The 17,527-nt window shown below is 44.1% G+C and overlaps 1 protein-coding gene across 2 annotated transcripts in view; it reads left to right on the top strand.

The window, feature by feature from the left end:
- The first annotated feature begins 3,820 nt into the window (after window positions 1-3,820).
- The window catches only part of RBIS (ribosomal biogenesis factor), a 165,198-nt gene continuing 151,491 nt past the window's right edge, over window positions 3,821-17,527 (top strand). The window contains exon 1 of one of the 2 annotated variants that reach the window (XM_044065995.1): window positions 3,821-3,913. The gene's annotated coding sequence lies outside the window, so the exon portion shown is untranslated. Of the gene's footprint in view, window positions 4,028-17,527 lie in introns of both variants that reach the window. The other variant, XM_044065994.1, reaches the window with a different exon arrangement.

The following is a 17,527-nucleotide window of genomic DNA, read 5'->3' as shown; positions in this document are numbered from 1 at the left end:
CTCTCTTTGTTAGCAGCTTTGATATTTCTAGTGCTGCTTGTTCCCTTAGACTGGGTGGAACGTCTGGGAGGGACCCTTTTTGTAGAGCTGGGGTTTGGATAAAGGGGATTTTGTAACCCTCAGATATGATCGACTGTACCCATTTGTCTTGAGTGAGGGAGAGCCAGGTTTGTGGGTACAGCGATCCTCCCCCGACTGCCTCCGAAGGTGGACAGTCGGGCAGCACCTCAGGGATGCTGGAAGGGTTTGTCAGAAAGAGGTTCTCTGCTACCCTGATTCTGCTGACCCCCCTCTGCCTCTTGGACGGCGTCTGTTGTTGTTGTTCCCCCCTCTGCCTCTAGGGGGAAACTGACTTCTTGCGTCAGGCGTGACTCCATGTGATTTGCGGAATCGCATTTTTCCACCCTTTTGACCTTTAGGATATGGTCTAGATGGGGTTGAAAAACGGACTCCTACGGCAGAAAGAGTCTTGCCATCTTGTTCGCATCTGGTCAAGGTATCTTTCACTTGAGGTCCAAAAAATGCTGAACCATCAAAGGGGGAGTTAGTGAAGGACGCCTTGAAGGGGTCTGCGAAGTTGCAAAGCCGCATCCAGGCGTGACGCCTTAAAGCCACACCTGTGCCTGCGGCCCTACTCGCTCCATCGGCTGCATAGGAAATAAGCCGCATGGAGGAGTTGACAGTGGAATTCAGGGTTCCTAGCTGCGAGATGATTTTGTCCTGAGACCCAGCAGCTGATGGATCCTGTAGAACCTCACCCAGTTCTTTAAGAATATCTCTTTGAAGACGGGTGAAGTGGCATAAGTAATTCAGCGACCGCATGGCAAAGGTCGCTGACGAGAACATCCGCTTGCCGTACCTATCCATAGACCTAGAATCCTTATTAGGCGGATGGATAGGCACTGAAGGGATCAGCCAGTTCCTTCTTGGTGGCTGCAGCCACCACCATGGCATCAACTGGGACACCCTTAGTTAAAAATTGCTTATCCAAATGGGGCTGTGATAAATTTGGAAGGCCTCCGTGGGGTGGGTTCCATCGAATTCAGGGGCCGTCCATGCCTTCTGCACCACCACTTCCATAAGGGGGTCAAAGGGCGGAGACACCCAGGAGGTGGAAGGGCGAGAACCAAACGCCTCTAGGTAAACCGACTCGTCCTCGGAAGGATTAAGGGTAGACCAGTTCCCCCTCTGTTTGTGGATTTCAAGGATGTCAGAAAAGGAGACATCCTCCGAGGGGGACCCTGGGGACCCTTCCAACTCATCCAAGTTGGTATCAGATGTAATGGACTCAGGGGAGTCCACATGCTTCCTCTTACATGTCCTCTTATGCAGGGGTTCACCTGACGGATCAGGAGAAACCTCGGAAGAGGAGGATATTCCCAGTGGGGAAACCTGAGGCGTTGGATCTCTACAGCCGGGGGCTGTATAACTTGGGATAAGGGATTAAACAGAGGGACTAAAAGGTGAAAAAGGTAGTAATAAAGATAAAACTAGCCTTTTAGACAAAATAAGGGGAATCTAAGAGAGAAAAACTAGAACATTTCTTAAATTTTCTTATTGACCTGTGGAGCCGGTAAAAAGAGCACCTCGCTAGTGAAAGCGGCAAACGAGATCTGGGTAGTTACCGCCTAGCATCATGGGATATAGGGTTGCCTCAAGCTGGTAAAATTAGCTCTCGAGCTTTAGTATAGGCTGAGTCGGAGCCGAGGATAGGCTCCGGACCCATCCAGCAAGAATGAAGGCGAGATTGACAACTTAACATCGTGTTGATTTGACTGAATTTTTACAAAATATCAAAGTAAGATAACTTGTTGTGGTTAGTAGCCCCTCAAAATCAGGGGCCCCAAGCAACCACAGGATTTGCTGGTGCCTAAAGCCAGCTATGATCGTAGTACAACGCACAAAGATATCATGGCAAATGCTATTGCGTTTACTTAGCTTCACTACTATGCTCAGATTATTTGTCAGATACTGCAGTTTGCTTTCCGCTTGCTGGTACCAAGATAGTCTTCTTTTTATGAAGATTAGGAAGACTATCACTTCTCAACTGTCTCTGGTTTTGACTGAAATTTTAGCTCGGTCTTTCTCAATCTCTCCTAAAACTTCTGACTTTTGGAGAGAAGATAGGAAATTACACTTAATAATTACAGTTGTATACCTCTTTTACTTCAGAATATGTATATTAATTCACATTATACAACAACCCCCCACTAATATTAAAAACGTGCCAGCTGATTGGTCAGCGTGCACGTTGTAAATCAGTTATAGTGATGGAAAAAAAAGTCAGGTCGCCCAGACTTTTTCCATTACTATAACTCTTTTTTTAAGCAACGGAGAACGCAAGATCTCCGTTGCTTCATACTGTCTCGCTATGTTAAACGAGTTTAACATAGCGAGACAGCTTTAAAAAAAGCAACGGAGATTCTACGTTGCTTTTTTTAAAGCGGTCTTGCTATGTCAAACTCCTTTAACACATAGCAAGACAGTTTGTAAAAAGCAACAGAGATCTTGCTTTCTCCGTTGCTTTTGCCCACAGCTCTGATGTACTGCGTACGCATACACATGCGCAGTACATCAGAACAGCTGCAGAATACCAGACAGCTGCCGAAGGGCAGCAAGGAGGCATTATACAATGCCATTATTTATGAAAAGTAATTATTTTTTTATTAAATAATGTCATTGTATAATAGCAATAACCCACTTCTGGGTGTGGGTAATGCTGGATTTACCCACGGTTGGCTTTGTTTGGCCACTTGGGCTTCGCCCTCGTGACCAAACCACACCAACCGTGGGTAAATCCAGCATTACCCACACCCAGGCGTGGATTATTGCTATATTATACCATGATCCCCCCAAAACGTGCACGCTGATTGGCCAGCGTGCCCATTGTAAATCGAGTTATACTAATGGAAAAAGGTCCGGTGCCGGACTTTTTCCATTAGTATAACTCGTTAAACACTGTCTCGCTATGTTAAAGGGTTTAACATAGCGAGACAGCTTTAAAATAAGCAACGGAGATCTCCGGATCACCCAGATCAACGGAGATGTCCGTTGCTTATTTTAAAACTGTCTCGCTATGTTAAACTCATTTAACATAGCTAAACTAAAAAGCAACGGAGATCTTGCTTTCTCCGTTGCTTTTGCCCACAGCTCTAATGTACTGCGTAGGCGCGCAGTACATCAGAACTGCCGCGGATGCCAGACATCTGCGGAAGGGCAGTAAACAGGCATTATACTATGCCATTATTTAAGAAAAGTAACAGTTTCTTTTCTTAAATAATGTCATGGTATAATAGCAATAACCCACACCTGGGTGTGGGTAATGCTAAATTTACCCACGGTTGGCTTACCAAACCACGCAAACCGTGGGTAAATTTAGCATTACCCACACCCAGGCGTGGGTTATTGCTATAGTCTCTTATTCTATCAGTGCCACAAGTTAATAGTGCTAATATTTTACTTGTCCCAGACTACCCATGGATTTGTCCTTCATTCTGTTATTATGTGATTGGTAGAGAGCTATACCCTACGATCAAAAGTTCTGACACGTGTTGTGGAAACAGTTTCAGGTGTTGAGGAAGAACACTGGACTTTGCGTAACCATGTCATTCAATATTTTGAATTTGCACTTACCGCGCGGTCCAATGTTCACCATTATCGCAAAAAAAATGAACAGCTTTTGTTTTAGACCGAAACATAATGTCTTTATTTACTGAATGCATTTTACAAATGCATGTTAGAACCCTTTTTTAAGAAGCTTAATTGTATGTAGTTCATATTTGATAAATCCTCTCTTTGGAATCGGTGTTCGTTAAGTCATAAGTTACACAACTTGCCTGCCAATCGTTGGACGATTCTTGAACACGCAAGCATATACCGGAAGTGACCTTCCATCTGAAAAAAAATTACCATTGTAGGTTTGAAGGTTTTTGAAGATGTCGTAAATGTATTAAATGGTCTTTGCTTTGGGATAGTAACAAGGAATCTGCTGTGCGATCCGTTAGTAAATATTGCAGCAGTATAGTTTGTAAGTCTGTGTCAGGGCATCTTCTAAGTTTTGTTGAGTTAGTTAATTCGTGGTTGCCGTTTTGCAACTTATTTCTAGGATGTACGTTGTAACATGTACTTATAATTTGCTTTCTCCAGTCTGTTTTGAAATCTAAGTCTGTTGAGGCTTGGGCAGTCTTTATCTCTACAACATTTGGTGGAGGATGGCACTATAATACCTACGTTTACACCGACTAATTCGGCAGTAGTTAATGGATTAACGGCAGAAACTGACACAGTAGTATTTTGCGTGGTAGGCAGATTATCACAACTGTAAAACTTTGAGAGGAATCTTGACAGAAATGCCCTCGAGTGGGGTATTATTAATGGATCCTGTACGCGCTTACTTATTTCTATTTGGAGTTGTAGCCAAAACTGTATAATTTGCACTCCCACCTCAAGCTGCTGCCTCCACCATCCACGTAGTAGTTAAAAAAAAAAAAAAAAAGATTACTCAACCTTCAGAATACTGCCTGTGCTTAAACATTTCATAAAGGTGTGCTTAAACATTTCATAAAGGTGCACATTATTTTTTAACCGTTGACATTTAATAGAGGTGCATTCCTGTCAGGTAAGCTTGTTTTTGTTTAGTTCTGTACATTAAACACTCGCGTAGACATTTGTAAATATTATGCGGCCTTAAAATCACATGGCTTTGCATTAGTGATAGTAGATGTGGGCGAGGTCTTACTGATTAACAAGTGAAAGGGGCGTGTTGTATGGGAAACACGCATGATAGGCATGCAGGTGCGGCATGAATACATATTGTGGATTCGTAATTTACCTTTCGCAATGTACTGATCTTCGGAATTGCTTTAGAACGGTACCCCCCTCCCCTCCGTCCAACAGGCCGCCCACATGAGTAAATATGTAGATCAGTATTTTTTACCTTCCGCTTTTTGCAGGGGTGTAAGCACCCTTCCACCCGCGTGTATATAAATACAATGCGACAACTCCAAGATCCCACTACTGTGAGGAAGCATGTAAACTACTCGTGATGTCACAGGCAAGTATGCATGATAACATGTCAATCATGCGTTATTTGCATGCTACTGTACATCAGGGCCATTAGGCACGTCTATCACTAAGACCACACCCATTCCTGCATGAAACAGCTGATTGGGGGGGGGGGGGGGTTGCTGCTGTAAAAACATTGCCCGATCTTGGAGTTGTATTTAAATATCAGGGGTGGGGGAATGCAGGCACCCACATGGAGGGTGCAGGAGGGCTTGGCCCTCTGCAAAAAACGAAGGAAAAAAATATTTGCAATTATAATGCTGCTATTTTTTTCCCTTCGTTTTAGGACCCCCCTGCACCTCTCATGGAGGGCTGCATACCCCACGCCCTACTAAATAAATATACCAAGTCCGAGATTGTACTACATTGAGGAAAAGGATAAACTACAAGTAGATGAATATTCATGCCACCATTGGTATGAATATTACTTATTTTGACCAACATGTCTCTGATTGCTACACTCTGGGCGGGGTTTAGGCAGGACTAGCTAACTGCGCATCCTGCGAGGTACAACACTAATACAAAGCCTCATGCCCCATCTGCATGCCTATCATAGGTAGGTACTAGGCTATCGGCCCTGGGGCATATATAAGCCTAGCCAAAAAGGCTCCCTGGCTTTTGCCACCTAAGAAAGTTATTTTCCTGTGCCCCTGTCAAACAGTGCCACAGAAGTGATCCCTAGGGTGAATTTTCTATTTCCCATCCAGTCGTCAAGGTTTTTCTTGAAGAGGGGCAATGAGAAGCTTTGCTTGACATGAATGGGTAGTTTTTTCCAGAGCATGGGAAGTCTCTGGGACAGGAATCTATCCCTCCAGCATGTTCTTGTGGTGACAAGGTTTGGGTCCCTTGAGCATGTGATTTAGTGAGATTGGGATTTCCTTAAGTGTAGCATGTCCAACAGCTCTGGGTTTGACATGGCTTTGTATGTTGGGCAGAGATCGTCTCTGAGTAGGTGATATGCGATGGAGTAGAGCTGGAGTTTTTGAGACTGTCTGCATATGTCATCTGTTTGAGGCCGGTAATCTTCTTAGTGAGGTATTTCTGTTGCCTTTCCAATTGTTGTAGGTGTCTTGTGAGATACATGCCAAACAGGGCATTGTACTTTATAATGGGTCTGATGAGGGATGAGTAGAGAGGAACAATGACCTCTTTTTTTCTAGAGGAGAACCCTTTTGTGATGAGGTGTGCCACATAGAAGGATTTCCTGACTACTGTGGCAATGTGGTTATCAAAGGAGAGACTACTGTCCACCTGTGTCCTGAGGTCTCTTATCACACTTTCAGTGTTTAGTGAGCTACTGCCTATGTGGTAGTTCATGGGTACTGAGTTTTTCCCAAAGGGAATGACAATGCACTTCTTGGCACTAAGGTTGAGGCCATGACTTTGACACCAAGCACCTGTCTCTGTGAGGCCCTTTTGTAGAATGTCTGTATCATTAGGTGATTCTGTTATGGCTCCCAGTTTGCGGTCATCTGCTAACTTTGTTAGCCAAAGACCTTCTGTGTTGACCTGCTCTTCAGAGAAGTAGATGCCAAATAGGAGAGGACCCAGGACCGAACCCTGTAGTACTCCACACATCACTCGTCTGAAGTCAGACTTGGAGTCGGCTACTTTTACTGTGTTGGTTCTGTTAGTGAGCCAGTTGGCCACCCATCTTGTGACATAGGGATTCATGCCCAGTTTAGTGAGTTTATCTATAATTCCAGAGTGGGGGATGGTATCGGAAGCCTTGGCGAGGTCAAGATAGGCTGTGTGCACTACCTTGCCCTCATCTACTGCTCTAGTGACTGCTTCAAAGAAGTCAGTCAGGTTTAGTAGACATGATCTACTGTTTGCAAACCCAAACTGAGTAGGGTCCAGGGTTTGGAGTTTACCTATGTCTTTGTGTATAAGCTCCAAGATGATACGTTCCATGGCCTTGCAGACCCGGCTCGTCAGGGTAATGGGGCGGTAGTTTCTGGGGTCTGTGGTGGCACCTCCTTTGTGGAGTGGAATAACTGTCTCTGTGCGCCATTCAGTAGGCACATAGCCTGAGGTGAAGCTATGATTGAACATGTTACTTGGGTGGGGTGCCACTTCGTTCTGTAGTTTGTGCGGTACGCAGCCTGGGGTGATGTCTGGCCCCATGGATGCTGTGTTCTTGGCTTTGGAGAGTACAGTCGTGTTCATCTGTAATTACAGGGTATTTGCATTCTTCTGGTATTAAGATGGGCCCTTTGGAGGGTGAGAGGGGGGTAAAGTTAGCACTGAACCTATCTGCCAGGATGTTGGCAATATTGATTGGTTCTGTATATTTAGTGCCATTGTGCTGTAGCTCAGAGCAGATCTGAGTGTTGCCATTGAGCTTCTTGACATAACTGTAGAATGCTTTGTTGTTGTCTTTGGAATCAGTGGCGATTTTATTTTCATAACTGGCTTTGAAGGATTTTATGAGGGATCTCAGTTTCTTGTTGAGGCTGACCAGGGAGTTCCTCCAATCTTGGGATTTTACTCTTTTTTTTTTGCAACAGCTTCCTCCTCCTGTTGTCGAGTTTGTTTATGGCAGGGGACCACCAGATTGGCTTCCTTTTTTGAGGATAGCATCTTGGTTCTTTTGGGGATGGCACAATCCATGCACTCGTGTATGTGCTTATACAGTGCATTTGTGTAAGATTCAGCAGTCATATCTCTATTTTCCATCTGCATGGGTGTTGTGAAGTTTTCCACTTATGTCTTAAGAAGCATGAAGTTGGCTTTGGAGTAGTTTTTGACGGTGGTTTCATTAATGGGGGGTGGGGGTGGGATATGGACGTCTAGGGTGATTAGCTTGTAGTCGGATCTGACCAGCGAGGAGTTGACCTCTGGCGTGGAACACTGGTTACCCATATTGGTAATGACCAAGTCCAGGGGATTGCTGCCGTTGGTTGGGGTGTGGACAAGCTGATCCAAGGTGTTGGAATTTATGAATTCCAGAAAACGTTGATCGAATGAGATGGTACATGAATAGTTTTCCCAGTTGATGGTGGGGTAGTTGAAATTGCCCATAATTAAAGTATTGGGTTGTACCTTAATATTTTCCAGGATCTTAAGAAATGAAGAATGGGAATCCTGGGGCATGGTGGGGGATCTGTAACAAGCTACAACCTGGATTGCAGTCTTGCCCAGTGTTAGTTGCATTTGGATCATTTCAGATGCATTATGTTGAGCAACTAGCCTGGAGGTGTGGATATCCTTAATGAATATCGACACACGTCCGCCTTTAGTGTTTTGGTCCAGGTTAGGTGGCCAAAAGGTGTGGTATGAATTATAGCCTGGTAATGTAGGGGTGCTCTCTAGAGCCTTGAACCAGGTCTCTGTCACTACACACATGTTGATGTTCTCCATTTTAAGGAGTGCCTCGAGTGAGTCCGTTTTGAGGTTTAGACTTCTAGTATTGAGTAGCATTACCCTCAGAGTTTGCTTGCTTGTACCTGTTATGGTGGTGAATTTAGCATTTGAACCTTGCCTACAAAGGCACTATAGGGGTGGCAAGAGCCTTAACCAGTATCTGGAATCCCGGGGGTGACAGGTGCAGGTCATCTCTGGCAAAGGATCGTGGTCTGTCAACCATGTTGTCCCAGGCTGAAAAATACTGGATCCCCTTAGAATGTCATCAGAAGCTTAGCCAATTGTTGAAGTCCATCATTTTGTCCTTGTACTGTGGTATCATTCTGGGCGATGGCAGGATGCTACTCAGGGCTAGGGTCATACCTGCATGGGCTGCAAGATCTGAGAGCTCATCCATGTCTCTCTTCATGTAGTCCAGAGAGGTACATCTTAGGTCATTCACATCAACATGGACGAGTCGTATTTGTACTTGTTGTGGAATGACCTGTTTCCCATATAACAACATTCCCCTTTCACCTGTTAGTCAGTAAAGACCATGCCAACATCTGCGCTGAACGACCTGCGAGGTATTACACTAATACAAAGCCCATTTATCATATAGTGACCAAACGCAGTGGGATGCTGCCAGTTTTTAAATAACCTACAAATACCAAATATTTCCAATCTATTTTACAATTTTTTTTTTACATTCTCCCCATCTCTATTGCAGTGCTGTTTACTACCCTTTTACCTTCTCTTCATCTGTCTTGCAAAAAAAAATCACATTACCAAAAATTTTATTACTTAATTCTACAGTGTAATCCATTCTCTGTACATTAATTTAGAGCCTTTTCAAATGTGCACAGTCCTGTTTGTCCTGCACATACTGCTTACATATTCTTCATATTAATCATCCTCTGCACTTGTCAAATGTGAACAGTTTATTACTTTTCTGCTTTGACAGCTACTCCAATTGTAAATGTATTTCTGTTGTATCCTATATTTGATGTATCATGATTGTAATGTTTTAGTATCTTTGTACAGTATGTGTTCTAAATGAATGTGGGAAAAAGTGCTTATCTTTTGCTAGAAAGTGGAACTTTTCTCCCTGGGCCTTTGTTTAACTTTTAAAAATGACTGACAGGTTACTGGCAGGAAATTATATGAAATAGGCACAGATGCATGGTGTTATGTCTGAACATGCTTTTGAAGCACTGGTGTATAAGGCACTTTGTTAAAATATTCAGGGCATCGGGTAAACCTGTTGAATAAAAAGTTACTGACACAAATATAGAAATAATAAAGATCTATTTTAAATTATGGAACTTTAGGAATCAAACAATCTTAATATTTGTGTTGTTTGGGTGTGAGTGCGGTTTGTTTTTGATACAGAGGAGAGGTCCGTCAGTTGTCTTCTGTTCCCCAATTGTCTAGTAAATTCATTTGGAAGGTTGTGGCCGATTGTGAGGTTGTTTTTGGATTGGATGGGATGTGACCCATGAGTATGTACAGATGGCTTGTGAAAAGCTGGGAATACTAATCATTTGGACATAACCCTTGGTGAAGGTCTTTGGGCCATGGTTGTCATGGACATGTCACTTAGGGCAGACAACCAAGGGAACTGAGATAGGTGGTTGTGGTTTCTGCTGGAACTTTGTGATTTTAAATATGAAAATTGTCAGTTTACTCAATGCTGTAAGCTGCTAATGAGCTTCATCTTATAGTTTTTTGTTTGATTTTTGTCAACTTACACCTACAAACCTATGACTTTGAGTAAGTCACTTAACCAGGCATTTGCTCCTGGGTCACCCCTGAGAAGGGGATATGTATTTGTATCCAGTGTTATCAGCATAACAAATAAATAAAATAAGAGTACTCGACATGACAATGGGTTTACTAGAGTTGCAGCTTTAAGAAGCACCCACCCTCCTCTCCCTCTGTTATGTTTTCTTTTTCTTTCACTTGGTTTGGTACTAAAGAGGTAGATGGAAACAGTATAGGTGAGGGTGGTAGTCTGGTAAAGTTGTGTGTCAAGCAGTCCTAATGCCTACAGTACAAGTCCTGGTGGTTCCTGTACAGCTTTACTCATAAGTACATAATTGTGGTGAGTACCTATAATATTTTTTGAACACAGCTTCTTGTCCATCATTTTTCAAATGGGACTGCATCCCAGTAAAAGCATAAAAAGGATGTATGGACAGAACTCTTCAGAACTTTTTGCCACCAGTTGGTTTGAACATTTTTGTTACTGTTTTTACCTTTTAGAATGCCAGACAAGAGCCCCGTTGGGATTATTTTTACTTTTTCTTTTGTTTTCAGAAGTTTGTTTCTTGGTCTTTTATATTTTATCACTACCTAGAACTTATGTTATCCAAGAGGGGAAAATGTCAGTGTGCGAGGCACATTCCCCTTAAGGATAATCATGAACAGTGTCTTCTTTTTGTTTGGGTGCTTCCCATAACTATACCTCTTGTAGTATTTGTAAGGCATTTGTGTCTAAGATGGTCAGAAGCCACTTGTCTTCCCTGACCAGTTATCTTGAAAACCAATGGCTTAGACAGCCCCGGGTACTATGGCAGAACCATTTAACCCCAAGATAGCCCAGCTTGGTAAGAAGAAGGCCAAGAAGTCTCAGGGGATTCTTTAGCTGTCCAGCCTCCACTGGACATCCCTCTAGAAGCAGGTAATAACTCTGTAAGTTGTTCAGTGTTTATGTCCAATTTCTCTGTTTCCACCCTGCTGGAGGCCGGCATGGAACTTTCTTTTTGCACGTCCTCTGAGGCTTTGCAGGCATTTACTCCAAACACAGCTCCCCCTCTGCATCTGATCATCTCTGTGGGTCCTAGTGGGATTCCGCAGGTATTGGTCAGGGAAGAAGTTCAGTGTTCTCTTAAGTCTCGCCCTGGATCGGAACCTTTGGTATTTGTTATGGCTGATATCCTTTCTAAGAAAAGACAAAAACTGAAGCATGCTTCTCCTTGTCCTATGGATCTTCAAAGGGAATGGGAAGAGTATACTCAAGGCTTGTTCTCTGCCTTAATGGCCCTAACGCCACCTCCAAGGAGTTTCAGAACCTGCTTCTCCTTGGACCTCTACCCCTTCTAAACAGTTTAGGGAATAAGATTCCTCGGATGAGGATTCCCTGTCTAGTGAGGGGTCTTTGTCCTATTCCTCACAGATGCTTTCACCATTGACTTAGACTCCTCTGCATTAGAACTGTGTTAACCTTGAGTCTCCTTTCAAGCAATTGTTCTTTGGGGGCACAATTGCTAGGATGATGGAATTCTTTAAGTGGGGTTCTGCTAAAGTGTCAGATATTCAGAGAAGGTATAAGTTGCTTCTGGTGGATGCTCCTTAAACCATTTGCAGTTCATCCTATGTTGGCTGCTTTGTTAGATAACTCTAATTGCTGCTTCCAAGTCTCCTGATTCTCAACCTCCTGCTCTTGAGAAACCTCATAGGCTCAGTAAGACTCCTGAGGTTTGTCTGTTTTTATTTTAAATGTCCTTCTGATCCTACTGTGGTGTCAGTTTCTTCTGACAAACCTTCTAAACGTTTGCCTTCTGATAAGGATAGCAGGGTAATGAAGAGGATTGGCAAGAAGGTTTACACATGACCAGGTATGCTCTGGTCTTGTTTGCTCAGGCTTGTCAGGTAATCTCTGTCTTCCCTGATTCTGATAGCAAATTCTCTGCTTTATCTTTTCTGCTTCTCAAGTGGCTTGTCACTCTAAGTGTAGCTTATTCTTGGCCTTGTCTCCAGTCTCTTCCTGAGGTCATTAAGGCCAGGTTGTTGGATTTTGCTTTTGATACTCATCTTTTTGGGACTGCTGCTGCTGCTGAGTTGTTTAAGTTTTTTCAAGAGAAAGGCAAAGCCTTGCAAGACATTAAACATATTTTTGTTTCTCCTAGATCTGCCTTTGTTTGCAGGCAACCTCACCCGGCCTCTAAGGGCAAGAAGGGTTGGAGGTGGGCCCCCTTTGCTAAGGCTTCTCAGATTTCCTTGGCCCAGAAGCCTCCCTTCTCTGATAAGCCTGCTTTTCTTTGACGGTTCATCCCCTGCCTTTAGATCAGGTTCCTCTGTCACTTCGGCTCTCCCTTTGTCTTCAAATTGGCATAGGTTCATAGGTAGGTACTAGGCTATCGGCCCAAGGGCCTACGTAAGCCTAGCTAACAAGGTTCCTTGGCTTATGCCACCCAAAAAAGTTATTTTCTTGTGCCACTGTTGAGCAGAGAGACAGAAATTATCCTTGGGGTGTATTTCCTATTTCTCATCCACTCATCAAGATTTTTCTTGAAGAGTGCTAATGAAGAACTTTGCTTGACATAGATGGGTAGCCTGTTCCAGAGTATGGGAAGTCTCTGGGCCAAGAATCTATCCTTCCAGCATGTCCCGTTTATTGTGGGTGACAAGGTTTAGGTCCCTAGAGCGTGTAGCTCGGAAGAATTGGGATTTCTTTAGGTGTAGCATGGCCAACAGCTCTGGGTTTGACATAGCTTTATATGTTAGGCAGAGATTACCTCAGAGTAGGCGGTATGCTACGGAGTAAAGCTGGAGTTTTTTGAGACAGTCAGTATAGGGCATTTGTTTGAGGCCAGTAATCCTCTTTGTGAGGTACTTCTGTGGCCTTTCCAGCTGCTGCAGATGTCTTGTGAGGTACATTCCAAAAGGGGCGTTGTACTCTATAATGGGTCTAATGAGTGTCGAGTAGAGGGAACAATAACCTCTTTTTTCTTGGATGAGAGCCCTTTTATGCTGAGGTGTGCTACGTAGAAGGACTTCCTGACTACTGTGGCGATGTGACTATCAAAGGGGAGACTACTGTCTACCTGGGTCTCAAGGTCTCTTATCACACATTCAGTGTTAAGTAGATTGCTGCCTATGTGGTAGTTCATGGGTACAGAGATTGTACCAAAGGGGATGACTCTGCACTTTTTGGCATTGAGCTTGAGGCCATGGCTCTCACACCAGGCATCTGTCTCGGCGAGGCCCTTCTGTAGGATGTCCACCATTTGGGGACTTGACTATGGCTCCTAGTTTGCAGTCATCTGCGAACTTAGTTAGCCAGAGGCCTTCTGTGTTAGCCTGTACTTCGGAGAAGTAGATACCAAACAGGAGAAGTCCCAGAACTGAACCCTGTGGTACTCCACTTGTCACTGGTTTGAGGTCATATTTGGAGTCTGCAACTTTTACAGTGTGGGTTCTGTCAGTGAGCCAGTTGGCAACCCATCTTGTGACGTATGGATTTATACCTAGTTTAGTGAATCTAGCTATAATTCCAGAATGGGGGATGGTGTCGAAAGCCTTGGCGAGGTCAAGATAGGCTGTGTGAACCATCTTACCCTCATCTGCGGCTTTGGTGACTGCCTCAAAGAAGTCGATCAGGTTCAGGAGGCATGATCTGCCTTTCATAAACCAGAACTGGGTGGGATCTCATCACTTCAGACTCTTGGGTTCTTTCTGTCATCTTTTCATGGTATGGAAATATCTTATTCCTTTTTCTGGGATTCTTCATCATCCTCTAGAGCAATCTCCTAATTTCCCGTAGGTTCTGGAGTCCCTGTTGAACCAAGGGGCCATACAACCTGTCCCCCCTTCGCAAGCGGGATGGAGGTTTTATTCCAGGATGTTCCTGGTTCCTAGAAAGGAGTGCACTTGGTGACCTATTTTGGATCTCTCTCAGCTCAGCAGCTACAGGAAGTTTTTAAGTTTCACTGTGTCTTCTGTCATTTCTGGTTCTCTGCTTTGCTCATTGGCCTCTCTACTGCCCCAAGGGTATTCATAAAACACCTAGGTCCTGTGAATGACTTCTGCAGGCTCCATGGCATTCAGGTTTTTCCTTATCTAGATGACCTGTTGCTTCAGGTGCCTTCTCCCAGTCGATTGCTATGGGGTCTGCAGTTCACTGTTTCTCTCTTTCAAAGTCTGGGATTTACCATCAACTTCCAAAAGTCTGTTCTAACTCCCTCTCAGGATCATGTGCATCTGGGTTGCAGGATTCAGATGGTGCCAATGTTGGCGCCTCTTCCTCCTGTCATTGAAGGCCTTCTTTCAGTCTTGTCTTCCCCTAGCTGCCATGCCAGCCAGGGCGATTTTTAGGGCCCTGGGATTTATGGCCTCTTCTATTTTGATGCTTCCTCTTGCTAGACTGCATATGTGGAAGCTGCAGTATCATCACTTTCTGACTTTGTGTACCCCTCATTCCCTATCTCAAGAAGGAATTTGAGTGGTGGTTTGACAGTTCACTGTCAACCCAGTTCAGCCCTTTCAGCCTCCAGTCCCTTCTCAAGAGCTGTTCACTGATGCTTCGGACATGGGGTGGGGGGGGGCATCTCTTGGTCACCTGAAAGCTCAGGGTCTCTGGCCTCCCCATCAGAAATCAGACCATATCAACATCAAATAAGAGAGGGCTGTATTTCTGGCTCTTCAGGCTTTTCACCCCATGGTCTTTCTCTGGGTACAGGTCCCTTGAAGGTGTACTCAAGACAGCATTACAGTGATGTATGTCTACAAGCCGTGGGGCATGAAATCTTACCTCTGCAGGATGGTGCTTCAGGCTTGGGAGGTGGCTCCCAGTTATCAATTAACTCTTCAGGCAGTGTACATTCTTTTAGGGCACAGTCTTGTAGCAGACTCTCTGAGCAGGTCCAAAATACAGGCTCATGTTTCACATAGATGTTTCTGGACATTGTCTATTGCTAGGGTATTCCTTGGGTATATCACTTTGCCTCCCCTCTGAACAGGTAGCTTCCTCTCCTGTATTCCAGAGTGCCACGCCATCTTGCCTGGAAAACGGACGCCCTATCCTTTTCATGGAATGGGAGGTTTCTTTATACTCTTCCTCTACTTCCAAGAGTCCTGCAAAAGATTCAACTGGACTCCCCAAAAATCTTGCTAGTGACTCCCTTCTGGCCACACCAGCACTGGTTCCCCCTCTTAATGCATCTGGCCAGGGGCAATCACCACAAGTTACCTCACTGGTTGGATCTCCTCACACAGGACAAGGGGTCTTTCATCCATCCCTAATTGTCCACTCTGCAATCGATGTTGTGGGTGATAAGGTTTTGATCCCTTTCCAGCACATCTTTTCTGAAGATGTGCTCAAGGTTTTACAGGAGGCAAGGAAACTCTCAACCAGAAAATCTTGTATGTCCAGATGGAAGAAGTGCCATGCTCATAACCAGGATCCTTTTTCAGTGGGGGCTCCTCTGGTCCTGTCTGTTTGTGTGAGTTGCTCCAGTCTGGCTTGGCCTTCTGTAAAGGCCATTTGTCAGCCATTTCTGCGTGTCTACCCTTGACTCCACATTTATCTTCTCATTTTGAGGTTTAACAATTTCTTAACAGCGTCCTGCATATTCAGCCTTCAAGAAAACGTATTCCACCTCCTCTTCCTTGGGGCCTTAATTTTGTTTTGGAAAAATGGACTCGAGCCTGCAGTTTCTGCTTCTTTGCAACATTGTACCTGGAAGATTGTTTTGTTGCTGACTCTCACTTCTGCTTGGAGGGTTTCTGAGCTCCAGGTCCTTATGGCCATTCCTCCTTTTTGTTTTTTCACAGGGAGAGGGTGTCCCTTTTTGTATTGATCCTTCTTTTATGCCCAGGTTGGTAAATGAGTTGCCCTTAAATCAGTCTGTACAGCTTCCTTCCTTTTTTCCCTTTTCCTCAGTCTGCTACTGAGAGGGTCCTGCATACCTTGGACTTGCACAGAGAGTTCTACTATTTTAATAAAACTAGGCCTTTTCGTAAGTCCAATCAGCTTTTTGTTCCCTGGTCTTTGGGTTTGGCTGTTTCTAAGCAAACCCATCTCCTCCTGGATAGCTAAGGCAATTTCTTTTTGTTATTGTTTTCATGGCAATTCTTTGTCTGCGTCTTTTAGAGCTCATTCTGCTAGGGCTGTTGCCTCTACTGATGCCTTCTTCAGGGGATTGGACATCAATTTCATCCTTGAAGCTGCTACTTGGCCTTCCGTGCCTAACTTTACTAAGCATTATACGTTGGATATGGTTTCTAGGGCCATAGCAGGTTTTGCTGAAACCATTTTATGTGGGTTTGTTGACTGTGCTCTCAGCCTTCTACCTCCCATTCTGTTTTTTGATTTTTTTTGTTTTACTCTTCCTTCTTTCAAGAGTACTGCAACAGGGATCTAGAAGGACATAGTGCAGTTGTGTAAAATCTTATCATAATGGTAGATGTCCTTCTCTTCACTTTTGCAGTATTTTCTCCCTCCCGCCAACCCTGTGTTCTTTATTCTGTATTTTTTCCTTCTGGATGTGCATGGACTCCTTTGTCCTCTGACAGTTCTCTTCTGGAGCAATTCAATTCTAGGTAGTTGCATCTGTTTGTCCCTTTTATGCCATATGGTCTGTACGAGGTGCATAAATGTGACGTATGGAACAAACAAGATCCCTTTCAAGCTTTCTCATACTGACAGAGCTGCCCAGGATGTGACATCCCTTCTTTCAAGAATACTGCAACAGTGAAGAGAAGGACATCTACTGTTATGGTAAAATTTTACACAACTGTACTTTCTTGGGGTGGGGAGTTTGTGGTGGAAGTTACAGATGGAATTTGAGACGATTTGCAGAAATGTGGAGTTTTTCTTTGAGGCAGATGCAATAATGGGGAGTCTGTGTTTAAGTTGGGGGAGAGAGAATTCCTTTCCTGTGGCTGTGCTGGCTGGGGAGAGGTGAATCGAGTGACTTGGGAGTTATCACTTCAGAACTGTAGAAGCAGAGGCTGTGAAATGGATGTTCATATTTGCAACTGTTTTGTCTGCAAAATCAGTTGGCCTAAGCCAGGCGTGAATGTACATATCATGGCAGGATGCCAAAGTTCTTGTGGAATCTTCAGCAGAGTTAAGTTTATTGTCATTACTTACTGTAAAAGTATTAGTAACTGATCGGCACAGCAGTTTTTGTTTCCGAGAGCCATCACAAGCATCTCCTTCAGCAACTGCATCTCATTGGAAGTTTGTCATGTTGAGCAAATAGTCCATAGGCTCAGACAGAATTTACAGGACTTGCACACTTCCTATGGAGATCGTAGTCCTAGACTTCTGGGCTTTGATGGGTTGGAGCCTTTTTAAGAGCTGCAGTTTGATTTTTCCTATTTTGTGATG

This window comes from Protopterus annectens, chromosome 3.part0 (assembly GCF_019279795.1).
Source record: "Protopterus annectens isolate FY-2018-M chromosome 3.part0, PAN1.0, whole genome shotgun sequence".
NCBI classification, from domain to species: domain Eukaryota; kingdom Metazoa; phylum Chordata; order Ceratodontiformes; family Protopteridae; genus Protopterus; species Protopterus annectens.
The sequence above is the reverse complement of the archived record's forward strand: the minus strand, read 5'-3'. Positions and strand labels throughout refer to the sequence as shown.